An 8,203-nucleotide genomic window follows, 5' to 3' on the forward strand; every position below is an offset into this window, starting at 1 on the left:
CATATTCTGATTTTTTTAATCCAAATATGACATTTTCTGAATTTTTGAACATTATATTCATAAAGATGTAAAATTTCTAAATTGGTATACATATTTACTTATATTTTCTGGGCTTTTATTTTATTTCAATATGAATTATTTGAAGACTAAGAGGGGGGTGAATTAGTCTACTTTTGTATTTATGTTATCTAATTCTCTTTTTAAGATTCCTTGTTTAATATTGTCTCTCAACCACTCTTCTCACCTTAACACAATCTTTTACCCTGCTTGGGGGCACAAGTGCCCTTAATGCAGCCGTGGGAGATCGTCTAGATCTCAGGACAGTCACAGGCTCAAAGGCCCAGTGAAAGTCCTATAAAAAACCGCAATTCACTATATGGGGGGTGAGCATCACTCTCGCCTTACAATTACACTTAAGTCAAGAATAGGAAAAACTAGAGACGCCTACTCCACACCACCACGGAGCTCCTAACGTCAACCCTCCTTGTCCTGACCCAAGCTAATCTTCTCAGCCTCGGTGACCACCTACCTGCAATAGAACAAAGACCTAGCTTCCCTTGTTGGCCCTTGGTCAACACACCAACTTCCAATGTTCACCAATTTCAGTCCAAATATATTTCCTAACTAGATTTATCAAAAAACACTATACTATCAACTTGAGAGTATCAGAATGATAAGTCACTTAAAATCAAGTTCAATTTGATATTATCTAATGTAATATGGATCAAATCTTGAATCTGAATAATCAATTTCAATCAAATCAGAATAGTAGAATGAAATCTGAAGGAAATTCAAATTCAATTCAACAATACAAGTCAAAGCTTCTAAGCTCAGTGTGAACAAACTAAATCAAATAACAATCTCAATTTAATTCAATTGTGTTAATCGTATTCGATCAGTTATGAATAATCAAAAGTAATTGAGAAAGTCAAAGTCAAGTCGATTTTACTGATTGATCAAATTTTGATCACAAAGTGATCAAACCAACTAGATATATTGGATATGATCAGCTATGATTAAATCAGTGATAACATCAACTATTATCAATTGAAATCAATCTTTAGAATTAAATGAGATCAATTTAGAGTAATAGATGTAATTGATTTCAATTTACTTTATGAGAGAAAAATAATGTTGGTTGATGCCAATCAAGGTTATGATTGATGTATTAATCAATTAATCAGATGTGATCAAATCAAAATTAGGTACACCAAATGAGATGAATTATTATCAAATCAATGACCAAACAAGTATGATCAATTTTCAATCAAATTTATGATTAAACTGGATTAACAAGCACAAATAAAATCAGTTGAAGAGTACTGTCACAACCAGATTAATTGAATTGATATGAAATGATTAAATTCAACTAATAGGTAATACCAAATCAAATTATGTGTTATGATCAAATTATATGAATGCACTGATTTGATGTAGGCAAGCAAATTCGATATGGATAAAATGAATGATTAATAACCAATCGATTATTACAAAGTCGATTTAACAAGGATGTATTTCAGAAAAGATAACCGATCATTAAATATGTATAATCAACTCAGTCGTCAAGATATCGAATCAAGAATTGTTGAATCAAATTAGGAAATCAATTTCTACTTTCAATTATAAGGTTTTTGGGTTAAAAATAAAAAAAATCAATTTCAAATTTCAGATTAGTGATCCACCAAAAATTCAAATACCCACTTCTGAATTTCAGATTAAAGAATCAAGAGTCAAATTAGAATTGCCTAATTTCAGATTTCAGAATAGGAAAATCTATTTGAATATTCAATTTTGAACTAAAGATTGAAGAATCAAGAATTATAAAATGAGTGATGTCTAATCTGAAGTACTAATATCAGAATTTCGATCCAAGATATAGATCACAAGTTGGAAGTATTATTATAGTCTCAAGAAGATTATCAGGATTGAACAAAAAAATGAAGAGCACTTAGTATGAAAAGATCTCACCAGTTTTTATGAATGCAGATTCCCAAGAATGAATGTTGCATCAAACCACCACCAAAGCCCCAATTTCTTGAAGCTTGAAACCCTCCAGCAAGAACAGATCTCAGATCTCAAGGTGAGCACAAACTTTTGGAGAGAGAGTGGGCGCACAAAAAAAAAGTGAGCACGTTTTCCAAAAAAGATGCTTTTATAGTCACTTTACCGTAATGGGCCGAAAAAGGTATTATATATATAATTGTTTCTTTTACATCAAAAAGATAAAGTACAAGGAATGGTTAAAGGCCCTCCTTTTTAAAGCAAACTCTTGAGAGGTCTTGGGTTCAAAACCCAAACAAACCTACATATATATTTAATATTTTTATGCCAATTTTACATTGATAAAATATTATTATTTATAACATCAAATACTATTATTCTTTTATTTACTCTAATAACCTGCATCAAGAAGGATTAATTACTCATTAAATTCAAAACGTTGATAAATCATTAAAAAAAACTTACCTGATAAAGGTTTTATTCTCATGAAGATCCAACATTATTGATGTAAGTTTGTATTTTATTTCTGCCATGCCACATGTCACCATTTGATTTGTCCAACAACGACCATATATTACCCCCGATAATGATTGGCATCAGCCAATCCTTCACTCTCGTTCATGATTCATGCCGGAAAATCATTAAAATGATACAGTGATTATAAATGTCATGATGACATTAATGACTAATGATTCTCTTTTATATTTTTTAATCACGGGGATGACGTGGCCCAGAAAAAAATAATATATTTGTTGCACAATAAATGTGCATGTTGATCGAGGCCAATCACAGGACACGAGGCCCTCATGTGTTCCTCTTTAAATGGTCTTTCTTAGATACACATTTACATTGTGCGCACTGATGCACTGTCGCATCACACACATATCTCTCTTATTATATAAATATTAGTATATATTATTGTGATGCAGTTATTTCAATTTTTGTGTTTTTCCTTACGGGACACGTGGTGCGACAAAAGCCATTAGTTGAAGATGAGGTGTGTGAACCCATACCAATTATGGCATTTAAGGCAATGTTAAGGACAAACCCTAAAAAATGACATGATGGCGCCGATGAGGATGAGGAGAGATAAGTCTTTGGATCAAATCGATGGCTAGGAATTGTCCAACTATAGAGCTAGACATCCCAAGATCCGAAAGGCCGATAACACTGAAATTCTGAGGGTAGCTTCATCTTTTTGTCCGCTGTCCATCTGTTTAGTTGGATCTATAGATTGAGCCCACAACCTTTGTAAAAAATCTTTCAACTCTCTTTCTTCTAGAGAGGCAGATTGAAGACAGTGAGATTTCGAAGGCCCATAAAGGGTGTTTTTTGTGTCTTGAATACTTGAAGAAGTGATGTCGGACGTCGTCGAAGTCGTCTTCTGACGGATAATTTACTAGGTGAATGTAACTACGTGATACGATGTGACCTAGGAGAATGTATGTGCAGGCCCCAACTCGTGATGATTCACCAAAGTTCAAGCTCTAAAGCAGACGATCGGTGACGGTGACGGTGACCTTCTGACCCTCATCAGAGCGACGATGGCGAATATGGCGCCGAACGGAACAAGTCCGTAGGGGCTCGCACGTAACGGATGGGCTTGGACATGCCGAAGAAGACGCTCAACTTCGTAGTTTTCTTGATAAATCTCTCACCTAATCTAACCCGATCGCGGTGGAGTATAGTTGAAAGATATACTGACGAGCAAGGGGAACGGCATACCTCGTCGGTGGCGGCGTTCGTCGTTGAAGTCATTGTCGGTGCATAAAGCGATGCAGTAGATGCGGTGGAGACATGCCAGAGAGGGTTGGCGGCTCGTCGCGCGGTGTAGCGCAAGACCGATGGCGAGAAGAGTGAAGGTGATGGGGGACCATCAATCCTTAAGGAGTTATCTTCCTTATTTTTTTTATGTTTCTTTGTTTTCTGTTTTTTTGTTGTTTCATCTTCCCTAAAACCTCTTGGGCTTCCCCTTTTCCCCTATAAAAAGGAAGGATGCCCATTGTAAAAAGAGAAGACCAAGAATTGAAAATCGAATTGCCAAAATGTAGCCCCTTTGTTCTTTTGAGTTTCTAGTCATTTTTCTGAGAATTTTGAGAGTTTTTAGTGTATTTTCCGAGTTGGAGGAATTTACGAGAATGCCATCAAGATTGAGAAGTTAGGGTTTCTTCTCGTCTTCGTCGCCGGGGCTCCGGCGCCGACTTGGCCGGTGCCGCCGGCTCCGCCACCTCGTCGGGTTTTGAGGCTCCTTCGGCCACCCTCGTCGCCGCCAGTCCAGCCCGGCCACCCTTTGGCCGATTCCGACTACATTGGCCGCAAATGGTCGCCTCCGTGTCGGGTACCTCCGACCTCCGTCGCCCATCGCCGACCCCCTCCTACGGTCGTCTCTAGTCACCAAATGCAGTTGGCCGCGTACGGCCATCTCCAGCCTTCTCTGGTCACCTAATGGTCGCTGATGTTCGCATATGTCCGCCTCTTGCTGCCGTCATTCGCCTCCGGCCGCCTACGGCCACCTCCAGTTACCGGCGACCCCTCCAACTGCCTACGGCGGCCACCATCTGCCAGGGCCTTCCTGTGGAAGGAATCCGGTTGCCCCACGGCCGCCCAGGTACCACGGCGCCTCCTCAGCCGTCCGATCGCCCGTGGTCGCCCGGCCGCTCTACCGGCCTCGATCGCCTAACAGCCTACGGCTCCCCGGCCGCCTCGGCTGCCTCGGGCGGACACGGCTGCCACGGCCTCCGCAGCCTTCACGACCGATCCGGCCACCACAGTCAGCGACGGCCGCCCTGCCGCCAACCGCCGTCGGCCACCCGACCACCGTCGACCGGTCCGCCTCCTGCCCTCTAACGACCTCCAGGCCCTCCGTCGGCCTCCACCCCTCCGCCGGCCTCCAGTCCTTCCGCCTTCATCCGGCCGACTACGCCTGCTTCAAGCGGCCTCTGCCGCCCCGGCCGCCCTCGGTGGCCTCAGCCACCTCGACATCCTCCGGCCAACCCGCACCGCCTTAGGCCAACCTCAACCGCTGACAGTTGTCGGTCATCCCATGGCCCTCGACCACTTCGTCCGCCCCTCCGCCTCCTCGGCCACCTTAGTTGCATCTACTACCCACCTCTGCCTCGCCCGCCCTTAGCCGACCCGACTTCCATCGCCTGCCTCTGTCATCCTAGCTCATCGTGCGTCGCCTCCGCCATCTCTGCCGCGCACGAAGTCCGAGATCCATACTCTCGCATACCTGCGCCATAGAGTCACCCGCGCCATATGCGCGTCTCCAGTCCCTTAGTTTAGTTCCGAGAAGAGTAGTCGCAGGATGACATACTGCCGCCGATGCTCACGCTCGTTCGTAGTTGCAGCCTCCTTGGTCCTTCGATAGGACATAGATGCAGCCGCCTTATGCCGCTGCCTTCGTAGTTTGTTCGTAGTCAGTACATTCCCTCATGTCGAGATTACTCCGTGAGTCATCATCATGCATTCTCACGTCGAGATCACTCCGTGAGTTTCCACCTCGCTTCCTCGTCGAGATCACTCCGAGGACGTGTTGACATCTCCGCCATCATACCCCATTTTCTTCCCGAAAGTCGGCCCACCCCGTCACCACCGTCAAAGCGTCCGCCCCGTGCTGCCGCTCCGCCACTCCGCCCTCCACTCCCTGTGATGTTTACGCGCGCTGCTCGATCCCGGCAGGTCATATTACATCAGAAGGCGAGGAGTAGGGAGAGAAATGTCATGATCCTCACAGCGTCACAGGTTCTCGCCGTTCGAATGAAAGAGTACCGATATTTTCCTCCTTTGTGCGTCCACAATGTCGGTGAAGAAATTCCCAGCGGGTGAACTCAGTCGTCCACGTAACGGTCAACTCTCCAGGGGGGGGGTTCAGCCGTATTTGCCTGAGGGGATGATCTGGTCAACTCAAGGTACCAGCCTCAATCATCCACAAAGGGAATGGTGGAGAGATCAAAACAGGCCAGGAAACACTATCCCGTTCATCCACAAGAGTGTGGTCAGAACAATCCGCCGCGGACTGCCTGGCCGTCCACAAAGGTTAGTCAAACTTCTGTGGGGCCCAGCCATGTTCGCCCTCAAGGGGTGACCGGGATTCCTTGACGCGCTGACCTGATTGGCGAAGGGCGTCACCCAGGTGCAAGGGGAAAGCCACGGACCATCGCAGATCCGGTGAGGACGGGTTCAGATGCCCAGCGAAGGCCACCGCTTAGACGGTGAAGACAACGGCTTCGGAGAGGAATCTCGTTCCCTTTCGGTCATCCTCAAGAAGGTAGTCAAAATTTCCTATCGCACTGATCTGATCAGGCAAGGTGCTTTGTCCAGGTACCAGGGGCGCCACAAATCGTCGTGGTAAAACAGTGCGGCCAAGTTCAGACGGCTAGAGAAGATCGCCCGCTCGGACGGCGTCAACAACGACCTCTCAGGGGAATTTTTATCCCTCCCGTCGCTCTGCCGCAGACCCCTTTGTCGGCTCTAAGCCGGTGGTCGGATGAGGAGAACAGGTGAAAGTCGTCGGGCATTGCTCGGGGTGGCAATTCGTGGAATGGGACTGAAAGAATTCTCTGATAGAGATCGCAGAGATAGAGAAAGAAAGAGGAGAGGAGAAAGAGAGAGAGGGAGAGAGAAGTACGCCAAGAATAGGTGAAGAGTTGATCGTTGTATTATCCTCAGACATTTTGTTTACATGGGTTTTCGTATTTATAGTTTTATATCGTAGCCTAAATATAGAAAGTATCCGTTTAATTATATATCCGTTGTAACAACCTCAACGGATATTTAATTTGAACTAGTCGAATGAATCCTGACTGTTATAACTAATGGGGTCCACCGATCACCACCGTTGATCGGTGTCGTGGTCCTTTAGATATAATTGATAGAATCAATCCTGACCGTTATAACTACGTGGGTGCATTGATCGTTATCGTTGATCTCGTGCTCCCTCTGTCTAAGGTTTGAACTTATCGTTCTAGATTTAATCCTGACCCTCTATGTTGAATCCTATCTATCTTTGAACCTGTATTTGATCCTGACCGCTAGTTCTCTAACGAGTATAGAGTACTTAAATGATTCATTACTAACTAATCTTGATTAATCCCTATGTAGGTGTCCTCTGATTCCGAGCGAGTTGGCGCACTTGTCCGGTGCTGACTCCTTAACAGGGACGTTCTCCTCCGACTTCTCACAGAGGCTGCCCTCGTCCAGATTCACCTCATTTTTCCCGTTTGTTTTCTTCTCTTTCTTCCTTGATCTCCTCTTCTCTTCTGCTTCCTCCTCCTCCTTCCTCTTCTCTTCTGCTTCCTCCTCCTCCTTCCTCTTCTTCTTCTTCTTCTCTCAAGATGAGACCTGCACGTGGGATAACTGCAACACAAATTCCAGATCTAGATTGTACGTGGTCCATCATGGCCTTATATAAGGGCCATGATGGACCCATTACACAGTAAACACAGGGGCCCAAAAAGGGACCCTTTTACAACACTCAAAATTAAAAAAAAAACATGGGGAAATAATAAAACGACTCAAAATAAAACAACAGATTTAAATGCGACGATACGGACGCGTCATGATGAGTACGGTGAACTCGTCATGATGAACACGGACAGGAAATCACACGACTGAAAACAGGTAACGAAAACACGATGATACGGGCACAGACGTGCTCTACCCAGGGTATTTAAACTTGGGCGTCTTCACGGATGCTTTGGCGTGCCGGTCGGGCTGGACACGGACCGGCGGTGATGCTAATGATGGCGACGACGGCTCCGCTGATGATTCGTTTGCGTCGTCTGGATACGCTCCATCAAGAAGGTGAACTGGGAAGTGGGGAAATTGATCTGCATCAAGAAAATGCCTTGATCCCAACAGAACATAGGGATCTAAGGTTAGTCTCATGCCTTCCATTGATCTATAGTCAGTACATTCTCATAGGTAGATCATATCCATTTCCTCCATCTTATTCCTCGTTCATCCCTTACATCCACCGCCTTCATCATTATGTATCTTCCCATTATCTCCATAAATCTACTTAAAATCCTCATTCAAATCATATACTCTAATTTCAGTATTTTTTCTCATCATTTTGCCTCATTCATCTTCTTTTCTTGTCATCACCTCTTCTTGTCTTCCTCTATCTCACGCTCTCATTTTCACTCGTTTTGTTCACATTCCACTATCTACGACTCAAGGTAATAATCATCTTGATATT

The 8,203-nt window shown here is 44.3% G+C and overlaps 1 long non-coding RNA gene across 2 annotated transcripts; it reads left to right on the forward strand.

The window, feature by feature from the left end:
• The first annotated feature begins 4,026 nt into the window (after positions 1–4,026).
• LOC144708696 (uncharacterized) lies at positions 4,027–7,602 on the forward strand. 2 transcript variants are annotated; one of them, XR_013582837.1, is made up of 3 exons: positions 4,027–6,039; positions 6,137–6,642; positions 7,105–7,602. It is a non-coding gene; the product is annotated as an uncharacterized LOC144708696 (long non-coding RNA). The 2 variants fall into 2 exon arrangements; XR_013582836.1 differs by lacking the exon at positions 7,105–7,602 and having other exon boundaries at positions 6,137–6,710.
• Positions 7,603–8,203: the final 601 nt, after the last annotated feature.

The sequence above is a fragment of the Wolffia australiana genome, chromosome 10 (genome assembly GCF_029677425.1).
Source record: "Wolffia australiana isolate 7733 chromosome 10, ASM2967742v1".
NCBI lineage: Eukaryota > Viridiplantae > Streptophyta > Magnoliopsida > Alismatales > Araceae > Wolffia > Wolffia australiana.